At 38.4% G+C, this 14,046-nt stretch overlaps 1 protein-coding gene across 4 annotated transcripts in view; it reads right to left on the bottom strand.

The window, feature by feature from the left end:
• Positions 1-14,046, bottom strand: part of SGCD (sarcoglycan delta) — a 938,618-nt gene that overhangs the window by 858,253 nt on the left and 66,319 nt on the right. The gene's annotated exons all lie outside the window — the stretch shown is intronic.

Below are 14,046 nucleotides of genomic sequence, written 5' to 3'. Positions count from 1 at the left end.
TCTGTGTTTTATCTAGTTCTCATAGATGAGACAGATTGCCCAGGGTCCAATCTCCATTGAACTTTCCTGAGCGGGAAGAAAATACGGGATAGAAAAGTTATTCGGTAGCTACTGCATGAAGAGAACACATTTTTCATGACAGCAGAGTGTCAGTGCTTCTGTCTGCCTCACTTGAGCCTTCCCCACTCTACCTACCAACAGGGGTGAGTGTAAAGGTTTAACGAAAACAAAATGCAACCAGACTGATTTACTATCCAGCAACTGTTTATGCTACACACGCACCTTTTAAAATAGCACTCTGGTGGGTGTTGCTATTTGGTGGCCAGAAAGAAGATCTGGAAATAAATGAAAAATTTTAAAATGCCAAAAACAAGGCCAAAAAAAAAAAAAAGATAAACCACAACGTGGCAAGATATCAACTGTAAGTTCTCACTGTGAGTAAAAAGAATGAAGCCCAGGGGAGTATGTGGCCTAACTGTAAACAAGTCTGGGAGATGAAATTATAAAAGCAGGACAGAACCCTCAGAACTTCTAGAGGGGTCTTCAAGTGCCAGTGGCAGGTTCATTCATCCAAATCTGAATTTTTATTCATCCAAATTTTTATGACATAGCAATTTCAATTAAATACATCCAAAGAGCCAACATACTACTAACACAAGGTGCTATTTCTGTCTCTCATAATAAATCCATCTTTCTTTCCCAATTATCTATCTTTGGCCCAATGAGACCCTACCCACCCAACCCCTAGATAAGCCTAAGAGGTAAAAAAGAAAACTATCCTCTCTCAATAAAAGGCATCTTTTTGGAGTAGCATCTTGTATTCCAAAGGTTCTGAAACAACATTTTCCACTACAAACAAACAAACATACAGATACCAGTTTCCCATAAGAATACACCAAATGCTTTATATTATAAAGCAAGGAAAACTTTCTTTTGAACAAAAATACTTGAAATGACCAAGAAATATTTTATGGGCTGCACTTAAAAAAATAATCTAAGAAAACCTGGAATGCTTCATGGGATTTATGGACTTATCTTAAGCAATGGATCATAGTTCTACCATAAGAAACACAATTCACTGACAGTTTGGCATTTGGCTTTGTTTTAATTTCTATACACACAACCTACTGGCTGGACCAATGCTGAAGTATATTAACCACAAGCTGCAGCCTTAGAGGAATTATAACACAAATGAATCCAAATTTGTTTTCTCGAAGATTCACATAAGAACATACTGGAGATGGTCTCTGCCTTCGAGGAGCTTTTACTCTCTTACTGTAGAACCAAAATCCAACTAAAGGAAAGAATGATCCCAAACACAGTTTCTTGTATGCTAATATATACAGTTCATGGTTTAACTTCACAAGGATTTAAATGTACAAGATAGAATAAATTAAGAGCTAAACCACTGAACTAATGGGAAAGGAATGGGAATCCAGTCAGGGAAGGCTGCACTTCATGCCATTAAGCATTTAAATCTCGGAAACGAGAAACATCTCTGGAGACAATTCTTTCCTGCACTCCACCAAAGAAAATCAAGCAGACATTTTTGTTTGTATATATAACACACATATCTATATACTGTGCACATGTTGTTATTTATCCATTCACTTGCTCATTCGCTGCTACAGTCTCAATGCTGACACATAGTATGTTCCCTAGAGATCATTCTAGCCCTGACTATTCAGAACCTTAACTTATAAGCCCTTCTGTGCTAATTACTCTATGTTCTAAATTACAGTAGATTGTTTAAATGAACTAATCCCATGACTTACAAGTGAAATTAACACAATAGCAAAATGTTTTCTAAAAGCAGCAGTGACCTTAAAACCGCAGGATTCCTATTCTCATTGCTGTCTTCTCTGACTTAAGACATTTATATCAAGTAATTATAAGCATTACTCCCCAATAATCAACCTGTTCATGAAAATAGCTAACATTTATCTTACTAGACCCACATATCACAATATATACATATATATTAAGTATATATTCAAATTCCTCAGAATTTCTTATAAATGAAGATGAAAAATCATACTCTTACCTTCCCTGTCTCAATATAGCAATAAACAGGAAAGTAGGAAAAATAATATTTTCTGACACTTAATTCAACAAATCTACACATAAAATCACCCTGGAAAAGAGTTCCATTTCTAATGAAAATATAAACTGCAGAACACAGAGTTTAAAAAAATCACATAAATGTCTTCAAAGTCTGTGATTCCAAGGATGTATTTGTCAGTTGGGATGTAATCAAGACACCACTGAAAGACTTGATTTATTTAAATGTTGTTGAGCAGCTACGCCAGCCTCCTCCCTGTTTCAGCTATCATAGCCTTTGGTCAAGCCCTCACTACGTGCCTGGCACAACCCATGACGTCAGCCCTGATACAGCCTGCTTCCATTTGCTCCCCAGCCTAGCTTGTTTCCCACCTGGCAGAATGTGCTGGAGAACATCCCACTTCAGGTTTGCCTTCCAAAACAATGAAATCCATCCTCCTGCAAAAGTTTCCACTGCTCCAAGCAACTATGTTGCTTACAACATAGCTTGCACTCCATGGATGTTGTCTGAGGCTCTTTCATATTTGGCCCCACACCCAGCAATGTGCTCACTCTCATTAGCACCCTCCTCTCCACCCATGCTCCCATCTTACATGACTCACACTCCTCTATGTAACACCTGTGGTTTTCACAGAGCATTTCCTCTACACTAGAGGTTCTCAACCACAGCTTATTCTGTCCTTCAAGAGACTATTTCACAAGGACTAGAGACATTCTGGGGTGTCACAAATGAGGGTCTTGGTGCTCTTGGCATCTAATGAGTAGAGGTCAGGGTTGCTGCGATATATTCTACAACGCATAGCACAGCCACCCATGGAAAGAATTACCCAGCCCAAAATATCGACCACTAAAATATCACCTAGCCCAAAGTAGTACCCAGATTGAGAAGCCCTCCCTTACCAGAAATGTTGTCCCTCCATCCAGCCAACTCCTCCATTTCTCAAGATCCAACTCAGAATTCCCCTTGTCCTTGAAACAGCCCCTGGTTTTCCAGGCTGCCAGACACTCCCTTTCTCTGGACCCCATTTGCTTTAAACTATGTTTCAACCTACATATATGATAGATAGCTATTTAAGTGTTTGTATCCTCCCCATCTGTGGACTCCAATCTGCCAAGTCTTCTTCTTTCCACCCCTTGATTTGCCTATTGCGGATATTCCATAAACATTAAATGAGCATGTATATCCTTTTTCATAATATTCTATTTTCCCCTCTAGACCTGCACTGTCCAAACACAGTATTTAAATTTAAATCTTAAATGTAACAAAAATGAAAATTCTGTTCTTCAGTTCCACTAGCCACATTGCAATAGCTCAATAGACACATGTGGCTAATGCACTGGACAGTGTAGAAGGTTTGACTGGGCAGCACAGCATCTAGACCATTAACTTCAGGAGAGTGAGGGGCTATATCTGTGTTCATACACATGCCTGGTACACAGTTGGTATTCCATAAATATTTACATGAGTGAATGAAGGTACAGGGATCCTGGGTGTGCTAATTTCCATTTGCTCTATTTGCATGAAGAATAAAAGCACAGCCAAGACAGAAACTTTCTGAAAATTCCAGTTTGCTAGTGGTCAGCACAGAGGGCTCTCAGTCATGAGTGGCAAAATATGGTCCGGGTGAGTAATGAATAAACTCCAGGGCATCAGGTAAAACAGCAGGGTAATAGGTCAGGAAATTAACATTCCAGAAGCCAAATGATAGTTGACCAGAGTCTCTCCTGAATGGCTTCCTGAACAGCAAAGCCCTGAGCACCAGGAAGCACAGCTAGAAAAGGCACACAGATGATACAATTATAATGCAGAACACAAATCCCAAGGGGAAAAATCAAAACCTAGAGAGAGAAGAGTGACACAGGAACTAGAACAGGGAAGCCTCAGAGCATACTGACTGGCTAAGGACACCAGATTTTAGACTCAGATCTGGGTCCCTGTTCCTCCTCTGTCACTTTCTAATAGGGCAATTTGGGCAAGTCAGTTGACTCCTTTGAATTTCACTTTCCTTATCTATAAAATGTGAGTCACAGTATTATTTCTCTTCCTCACTGTTTTATTGAAGGGATTATGAGAATGTATGATGCATTCAACACAAAGGCTGACACACAACAGGCAATGGATAATATTGCTATTTTTTGTAATTATCAAAAGTAATCTCTAAAGACAGGAGAAACCTAGAGGTCAAGTCCAACTCCAACCCCGTCTTCTATCGTCACTATCTGAGCTCTTTATCCTCCTTATAATATTCTTGCCAAGGGTTATTCAGCCTTTAATTGACATCCTTTAATGACCATGCACTTACTGCTTCTTGAGGCAGCTCTTTCTATTTCAGATGACTGGAACACAAAATCACCACGTTTCTCCATGGTGCACTACTGGCCTGTGGATGTCACAATTTTTATATGGCATTGGCCTGTCCCATGCATTATAGCCCTCTAGATACCAGTAGCCTGCACACACACACACACACACACACACACACAAACACACACAAACACACACACACATACACACAATCACTGTAGAAACAATAACAACAAATGTCCTTATATATTTCCCATGTTCCCTATAAAGGTAGTACCATCACCTGCTAAAAACTATTTCCAAAGCTAAAATCTCCCTCCTGGATTTAAGCTTGAAAGAAATGTAAATAGGAAGAGTCAGAGATGACTGATATTTCAGTCATGCCATGAACTATACGGTAGACTTTGCCTGCTAGCTCTCAGATCCATTTCCTGTCCTTCCCCTGCTCTGCATCTCAAGGAATTACAACTCAGGGGCTCTTTGGCCAAATGCCTTGTGGTTAGGTTCATCCATTGAGAGGTACTGGAGTGTGAGAAAAGTAGAGAAGTCAGAGTATTTATTTCTCTCTTACTCTGTGTTGTGTAGTGTCTCTTCTCTGGAAGGCACCTGTCCTTTCTGGACCCAAGAGCCCTCTCTCCATAGTCCAAACTCCTACAAGGGTAGCCTTGCCCGTGTTCCTGCTCCTATGGACTCTAGCCTCAGGGCTTTGATAATACTCCTTCCTCTTGTCTCTTCAAGCTTCCTACTAATCCCTGGATGGCCTCGTGCCCCTGATTGCTCTTTCAACTTTTCTATCACCTACGTAATGAATTTTATGCCCCATTAAATCCCTTCTGTTGAAATACACTGAGCAATTTCTGTTTTCCTGATTGGACACTGACATACATGAAGTTAGGGATGATGTTTCTTCCTGTTTCCATCTTGGATGAATGACTGAAAAGAGAGAGGAAGGTATTATTTCCGGATTTTTTTTTTTCATGGCTTGTGTAGCACTAATGTAGTGACTCTTAAGGAAACATGTATTTTGTGATGTTTTCTTTCCTAGGGATATAAATTTAGGAGAAACTGTCAAAGTTGAAACTACTTTTGTCTCCATGGACATGCTTTTCCTTTATGGAAAAATATACCATTTCCCCCAAAGGAGACTGATTCCTCAGACAGGAAATATCTGTGAGTAGTAGATGAAGGCTGGACTTCAGAGAGACAGCATTTTGGCTTATTTCTTTCACCCACTTTCACTGTAACTCTGGAAATACTGGAGAAAGAAAAAGGAGACGATTCCAAAATGTGACCAAAGTTCATCTCAATTAGTTGCTAAAAAATGCTCCAACTTCTGACTGGAATACCTTCGATACGAGATGAACAGCCCCAATTTAAAGTGGAGATGCTGCCAAAATACACACAAATGAAAATAAATGAACAAAAATACACACAAATTATCTAAATTACAGATAGATAAGCATATGTATTTGGCCAGGAGAGCAAGGGGAAGTTTTGTCTTTATGATTTTGATTATTTTCCAACACATTTTTTCATTACCACTTTCTATGTGTACTCACTTGGCCAATTATAATGAGTGTCTTCGGAATCCTCTAGTTCTTAGCAACAGAAACTCATCCAAACTAACTTAATGCTACAGAAAATCAGTAGAAGTAAATCTAATCTAGAAGCAAACTCATGAATTCCAAGAACAGAAAATTCAGTCAAGCCAATCGAGGAAGAATTAAGCCAAGAACTAGAAAACCTTCAAGAACCAAGGAAATATTCTTCCTATGTCATTCTCTCTCAATCTGGGATTTATCTGTTCTCATCTGTGTGCCAGTGGACTCCCTGGCTTCTCTTTACATAGGGGTGAAATGGCTGGCCACCCTACAATAGTATCCTTAGCATCTATGTTAGCCTGTCCTTGGTTCAGGTGGCCTGCTGGGACTAATAGAATCTCTAAATCCCCAATTCTGGGCAAATTACTTTCATCTAACCCAGCGTGGGTCAGTTGTCTACTCTTGACCCCACCAGCTGTTTCTGGGGAAACAAGATCCTATAGTACAAGCAGAACTGCTAGACTAGCCCTGTTGACAAAGTAATTCTAAGACACAAGGTTGAGGGAAGAAGAGAGTAATGGGCTAGGGAGCTACCCTTGAAGTAGATCAACTTCAAAAGGGCATTATTATAATTATTCTAATTTTTCAGACAAGAAACAGGCACAGAGGGGTTAAATCACCTGTCGAATAACTCACAGTTGATTAATGTCAGAGGCACTACTTGAATCCAAGTCTCCAGAATTCTTTCTCCTCAATTCTAAGTTAACATCTATATAATGGAATCTGTGGCAGGCAGAATATGGAAACTTGTAGCCTACTACTACTAGTACTTACTATTATTTTGAATACTAGGTATTTTTTTAATTTTAATAAAATTATAAATTTAGAAACTTTTCTTATTATAAAAGAACTGAGCAAGTGTTCTAAAAACATGACCTATCTTATTTGTCCACCACCATCAGCTCAGCCATCTGCCTCTCTAAAGTCAGCAGCTGCTATCAGATGTTTAGTAGGACTCAGAATCTAGGGAAATCCCTAGAGAGAACTTGAAACAAATTCGGTGCAAATGCCAGAGAGTTTCAGAGCCCTATATAAAGCATGGTGATTCCAGATCTTAAGAGCTCAGCAGAGTAGGGTGAGGGAAGTTCAACTTTATCCATTTTGAGAATGCTAAGTCTCCCTGAGCACTCAATGTCCAGGAGGGACTAAATGGACATAATACATCTTCCCTACTCTCATGGTTTGGAGTGTGGAGGGAGATCAGATTTGTAAAGTGGCTTCCTACTATTGTAGTAAAAGGAGTTTAACAGTCCTAAGCCCCTTATCCACAAGGCAAGAAAACTCTCCCCACCCACCCACCCACCAAATACAGGTTAGGTACAATTAAAAATATTCTCACAACTAAATTTGAGTCCCAATGAGTCAAGAGAGAAAAATACCTTCCCTTCTTGGGAGGCCAAGCAAAACAAGAGCAGTGGGCCAGGTAAACGTGCCCCCCTAGAATAGAGGAGTGTACCTCAATGCAAAATAATAAAGTTTCTAGAGAGATTTGAGTGCAAATATCAAAAGATTTCCTGGAACTTAAAAACACAATTTTAAACTATGAAATTCAGTAAAAGAATTAAAAATGAAAATTAAGTTGACGGGCGCCTGGGTGGCTCAGTTGGTTAAGCGACTGCCTTCAGCTCAGGTCATGATCCTGGAGTCCCAGGATCGAGTCCCGCATCGGGCTTCCTGCTCAGCAGGGAGTCTGCTTCTCCCTCTGACCCTCCTCCCTCTCATGCTCTCTGTCTCTCATTCTCTCTCTCTCAAATAAATAAATAAAATCTTTAAAAAAAAAAAAAAAAGAAAATTAAGTTGATTACTGCGATAGTAATTAGTGGCCCCGGAGATGGAATACAGGAGATACCTCAAGGCACAAAACAAAACAAAAAAAGAATAAAATGTGAAAATCACAAAGGAAAATACCAAGAAACTAAGATTACAGATGCAACGTAATAAAAATGGGGAAAAAAAAGAACAGAAGACAGTAAGGTTATAATAGTGGTTAATGCCTAGGAACCAATACTAGGGAAAACAAAACAGACAAAAACAAAAATACTTTCCTGAACTGGGTGAAGATCTGAATCTGAAATTGAAAGTGCTTGTGAGTTCCAGGCAGCACTGATGAAACACACACACACACACACACACACACACACACACACACACAGTCCCAGGCTTATTCTGGTAAAATGTATGAAGTTTTAAGATTTAAAAAAATGTTATAGGGACGCCTGGGTGGCTCAGTCGGTTGGGCATCTGCCTTCGGCTCAGGTCATGATCCCAGGGTACTGGGATCGAGTCCCGCATCGGGCTTCCCGCTCCACGGGGACCCTGCTTCTCCCTCTGCCTCTGCCTCTCTCTCTCTCTGTCTCTCATAAATAAATAAGTAAAATCTTAAAAAAAAATAAAAAATTAAAAAAAATAATAAAAAATAAAAAATAAATAAATAAATAAATAAATGTTATAAACTGTCAGGCAAAAAAAAAATGTGTTCACCTAAAAACAAAACAAAACTCAGGCATCAGACTTTTCATCTGCATTACTGGAAGTCACAGCATCAACAGACTACATTCATAAAAGGTCTGCAACTCAAGAACTTTCTACCCGCCAAGGTATAATTCACCAATCAAAGGGGAAGAAAGAACATCTAGGACTTGCAGTAAACTGAAAAAGTGTATCCTATGCATACCTAATCTGGAATACCTGAAAAAAAATACTCTAAACAAACAACAAAGGAGCCCAAGCTGAGTTTTAAAAAAAATATAGAAGGGAAGATGAACTAAAGAGGATGCAGCACTGAGCACTGAAATGTAATGCAAAGGCTCTCAGGCCACGTGTAATATGAGTGCTAAGTAGGGACTTAGGAAACACAACAGGGACCCATTTCTTCAACTATTCCAGAAAAAAAATTAAAAGAAGTAGGAGGTAGAAATAAGGGGAAGATAAAAGCATCTGGAAGGAGTTATGTTGCAGGTATGGAAGGCAGAAGAAGATGGGGAAATAAAAGTTATTGCCCTTTGTGGGAAGCAACAGGGAGGTAGAAAGGGAGCAATGGTATGGTTATAATGAAGAAAAGAATGCATTTTGGTTGGGATTGTACTTTGCTACCATAGAACAGCAGTCATCTATATTTGAAATAGCAGAAAGGGCATTAGTAATTATTCCTGGGATGAAAGCAGAACCTCCATGTCAATAAGACAATTGTTTAGACTTCAGTTTTAATCCTTTTAGTATAAAATGTATATCAGATATGTGAACTGTGGACTGCTTATTAAATATGTTTTTAAAAGGTACACTGACAGATGTCTGGCCAGAGAGAGAGGCCTTTGTCCCTTGAACAGTGATGAGGTACAGACTACCATGATGACTTGGCCATCAAATGAATGTAAGAAGTACCTTAATTATTGTGGGTAAAGTAACAACATCTAAAAATCACTCAGAAATTACCTAGAAAACAAAGAAGACAACAATCTAATGTTTACATACATGCATGAATTTCCACCCTAGGTTTCCTCTACGGATCATTTAATAGGCATCTGGAATGAACATAGGTATCACACGCGTCTCATCACAATGGTTTATGAACCATGGTGAAACTGTTTTCCCCTAGAAATCCCCGAGGCAAGGCTGCAGGATGCAGGAAAAGAGCATAGCCAAAATCATCTCATTTCCTTAGCTTTAAATGTACTCCTCTGAAAGCATCCCTCACACAGCTGTTTTTGGTATCCCCATGTCTATCGCCTCCCACAGACAGAGGCTGAGATCTTTGATGAAAACAGTGCGAACATGGCATGTCATTAGAAAAGAAAATTTGTCTGAGGAAGGCAATTTAGTCATGTGTATTCTGATTACGGAAGAGTCTCTAGTGTAAGCTGGTAAAATGAGTTAAAATACACACCATACAATTACTACTACTACTACTTAAAAAGACTGATATTAAGGTTTTTGCAATTTCTTCCAGAGAAAGAGTGTGATACATGGTATTGGTTGGAGGTAAATCTACTGTACTGAAGTTGGAAAAAGGATTAAGTTAAAGAGTCGATCAAATATTTTTGGTTAGAGGTATCATTAAGGAAAATGTATAACCACATGGTCCTGATATGTTTGGAAATACTCTGCGTCACTTAGTTCAAAATAAAATATCTGAAATCAGTGAACGTTAGTCAGTTATAACAGGTGGGTGTCAGCAAGTTACCTGAAGACGCTGGCATAATAAAAATGAAGAGACTCCATAGTTTTGACATCTTCTGACAACAAAAGAAAAATAACTGTGTATGGAAGTATGGGAGGATCATGGGCAGAGAAAAATGTCTTAGAACATCCAGAGAAGGGTTTAAGTCTAAGTAGGTGCCTTGAGATTGTCACCTAGAGAATGTGTTGCCTTCAGTGCCTGCCTGTTTTCCCACCAGCTGAGTAACAACTGGGTTAATAAACCACGAGTTTGTGAACTCATACTGTCTCTCAAGGCCCACTTGTCAGCATCGCTGTACAAAGGAAATCAGTAATATCATTTATAGGATAGCTTTCATGGGGTGTTAATAATTGTGGCAACTCAATGCCTAGAAAAATCTCTCTACATCTTGCCACTTGCCTCTCTCAATAAGGTAGAATGGGAAGACAACTTGAACTTCATCATATTTTCCAGGAGTCTTAAAGATTTTTAAGCCCAATGCCCTCACTGGACAGATGAAGAAACACTGGCTCTAAGAAATTAGCTTATTTGTCTAAGGTCACAGGTAGTTTGCACCAAAATTTTTACCTGGTTCTTAAATCCCAAACCAGTGTACTTTGCACTGTTAGATATTTATCATCAAAAGATCTTTAACCCTCACATTGAGGTCTTTCATCCATTTTGAGTTTATCTTTGTGAATGGTATTAGAGAATGGTCGAGTTTCATTCTTCTGTATATAGCTGTCCAATTTTCCCAGCACCATTTATTGAAGAGACTGTCTTTTTTCCATTGCATGTTTTTTCCTGCTTTGTCAAAGATTATTTGACCATAGAGTTGAGGGTCCATATCCGGGCTCTCTATTCTGTTCCATTGGTCTATATGTCTGTTTTTGTGCCAGTACCATCCTGTCTTGGTGATCACTGCTTTGTAATATAGCTTGAAATCGGGCAACGTGATGCCCCCAGCTTTGTTTTTCTCTTTCAATATTTCCTTGGTGATTTGGGGTCTTTTCTGATTCCATACAAATTTTAGGATTGTTTGTTCCAGCACTTTGAAAAATGTCATTGGAATTTAGATCAGGATGGCGTTGAAGGTATAGATTGCTCTGGGTAGCACAGACATTTTAACAATGTTTATTCTTCCAATCCATGAGCATGGAATGTATTTCCATCTTTTTGTGTCTTCTTCAATTTCTTTCACGAGTGTTCTGTAGTTCCTAGAGTATAGATCCTTTACCTCTTTGGTTAGGCTTATTCCAAGGTATCTTATGGTTTTTGGTGCTACTATAAATGGAACTGATTCTCTAATTTCTCTTTCTACAGTTGCATTGTTAGTGCATAAGAAAGCAACTGATTTCTGTGCATTGATTTTGTATCCTGCCATATTACTGAATTGCTGTATGAGTTCTAGTAATTTGGGGATGGAGTCTTTTGGGTTTTCCCAAAAATAAAGTATCATGTCATCTGCGAAAAGAGAGAGTTTGACTTCTTCTTTGCCAATTTGAATACCTTTTATTTCTTTTTGTTGTCTGATTGCTGTTGCTAGGACTTCTAGTACTGTGTTGAACAACAGTGGCAAGAGTGGGCATCCTTGACGTGTTCCTGATCTCAAGGGAAAGGCTCTCAGCTTTCCTCCATTGAGGATGATACTCGCTGTGGGTTTTTCATAGATGGATTTTATGAACTTGAGGAATGTTCCCTCTATCCCTATACTCTGAAGAGTTTTAATCAGGAAAGGATGCTGTATTTTGTCAAATGCTTTTTCTGCATCAATTGAGAGGACCCTATGGTTCTTCTCTCTCCTCTTATTAATGTATTCTATCACACCGATTGATTTGTGAATGTTGAACCACACTTGTATCCCAGGGATAACAGGAATCCATCAAAATCCTAGAGGAGAACATAGGCAGTAACCTCTTTGACATAGGCCACAGCAACTTCTTTCAAGATACATCTCCAAAGGCTAGTGAAACAAAAGCAAAAATAAACTTTTGGGACTTCATCAAGATAGAAAGCTTCTGCACAGCAAAGGAAACAGTCAACAAAACAAAGAGGCAACCCACAGAATGGGAGAAGATATTTGCAAATGACACTACAGATAAAGGGCTGGTATCCATGATCTATAAAGAACTTCTCAAACTCAACACCCAAAAAACAAATAATCAAGTCAAAAAATGGGCAGAAGACATGAACAGGCACTTCTCTGAAGAAGACATACAAATGGCTAACAGACACATGAAAAAATGTTCATCATCATTAGCCATCAGGGAAATTCAAATCAAAACCACACTGAGATACCACCTTACACCAGTTAGAATGGCAAAAATTGACAAGGCAAGAAACAACAAATGTTGGAGAGGTTGTGGAGAAAGGGGAACCCTCTTACACTGTTGGTGAGAATGCAAGGTGGTAGAGTCACTTTGGAAAACAGTGTGGAAATTCCTCAAAAAATTAAAAATAGAGCTACCCTATGACCCAGCAATTGCACTACTGGGTATTTACCCTAAAGACACAGATGTAGTGAAAAGAAGGGCCATATACACCCCAATGTTCATAGCAGCAAGTCTGCAATAGCCAAACTGTGGAAAGAGCCGAGATGCCCTTCAACAGACAAATGCATAAAGAAGATGTGGTCCATATATACAATGGAATATTACTCAGCCATCAGAAAGGATGAATACCCAACTTTTATACCAGCATGGATGGGATTGGAAGAGATTATGCTAAGTGAAATAAGTCAAGCAAGAGAAAGTCAACTATCATATGGTTTCACTTATTTGTGGAACATAAGGAATAGCATGGAGGACATTAGGAGAAGGAACAGAAAAATAAAGGGGGGAAAATCGGAAGGAGAGATGAACCTTGAGAGACTATGGACTCTGAGAAACAAACTAAGGGTTTTAGAGGGGAAGGGGGTGGGCGGATGGGTTAGCCCAGTGACGAGTATTAAGGTGGGCATGTACTGCATGGAGCACCGGGTGTTGAACGAAAACAATGAATCATGAATCACTGCATCGGAAAATGGTGATGTATGGTGACTAACAACATAATAAAATAAGATAAAATACAATAAAAAATAAAATAAAATAATATAAAAAAAGATCTTTAACTCAATGGAAGTATATAGCTCTCTGTACTTCTGACCACTTATACAAAAATTTACTAAAATCCAATAAAAATTATATTGGCCTTTTTTTCTTTAAGATGATAGACACAAATCAGTCTTGAATAATATGATTATGTATTTCAAATATGTATAAGGAAACAATTTTCATTATCCTAACAAAGATTGTTATGTAAGTTAAAACTTCTTTTGAATTATTTTATAACATAGGAGAATACCTAGGTTCCTAACTTTATTAAAGTTCTTATAGTTTTTGCATTAAAGAATCATGAAATAAGGATATTCCCTCCTTTCCTTTTATCTAGAAAAGATTATGAATATTCATCAGTTTGTTTTGTTTGTTCATTTGTTGTTGGTTTCTTTTTAGATTCCACATAAAAGTGAAATCACAAAGAATTTTTTTCCATCTGAGTTATTTCACTTAGCATAATACCACCAAGGTCCATCCATGTTGTTGCAAACAGCAAGATGGATGGACCTTGGTGGTATTATGCTAAGTGAAATGAAAAAGTAATACATGTATTACTTTTACATGTATATATATGTATATATCACAACTTTATCCATTCATCCATCAATTAACATTTAGCTTCTTTTCATATATGTTGGCTATTATAAACAATGCTGCTATGAACACAGAAGTGCATATATCTTTTTGAATTAGTGTTTTCACATTCTTTGGATAAATTCTCAGCAGTGGAATAGCAATTTTTAAAATTATTTCATAATTTACACTAATTTACATTCCCACCAACAGTGTACAAGGGTTCTCTTTTCTCCACATCCTCACCAACATTTG

Source organism: Phoca vitulina, unplaced genomic scaffold (genome assembly GCF_004348235.1).
Source record: "Phoca vitulina isolate PV1807 unplaced genomic scaffold, GSC_HSeal_1.0 scaffold6, whole genome shotgun sequence".
Classification (NCBI taxonomy): domain Eukaryota; kingdom Metazoa; phylum Chordata; class Mammalia; order Carnivora; family Phocidae; genus Phoca; species Phoca vitulina.
Note: the sequence above shows the minus strand (reverse complement) of the source record. Positions and strands in the feature narration are given on the sequence as shown.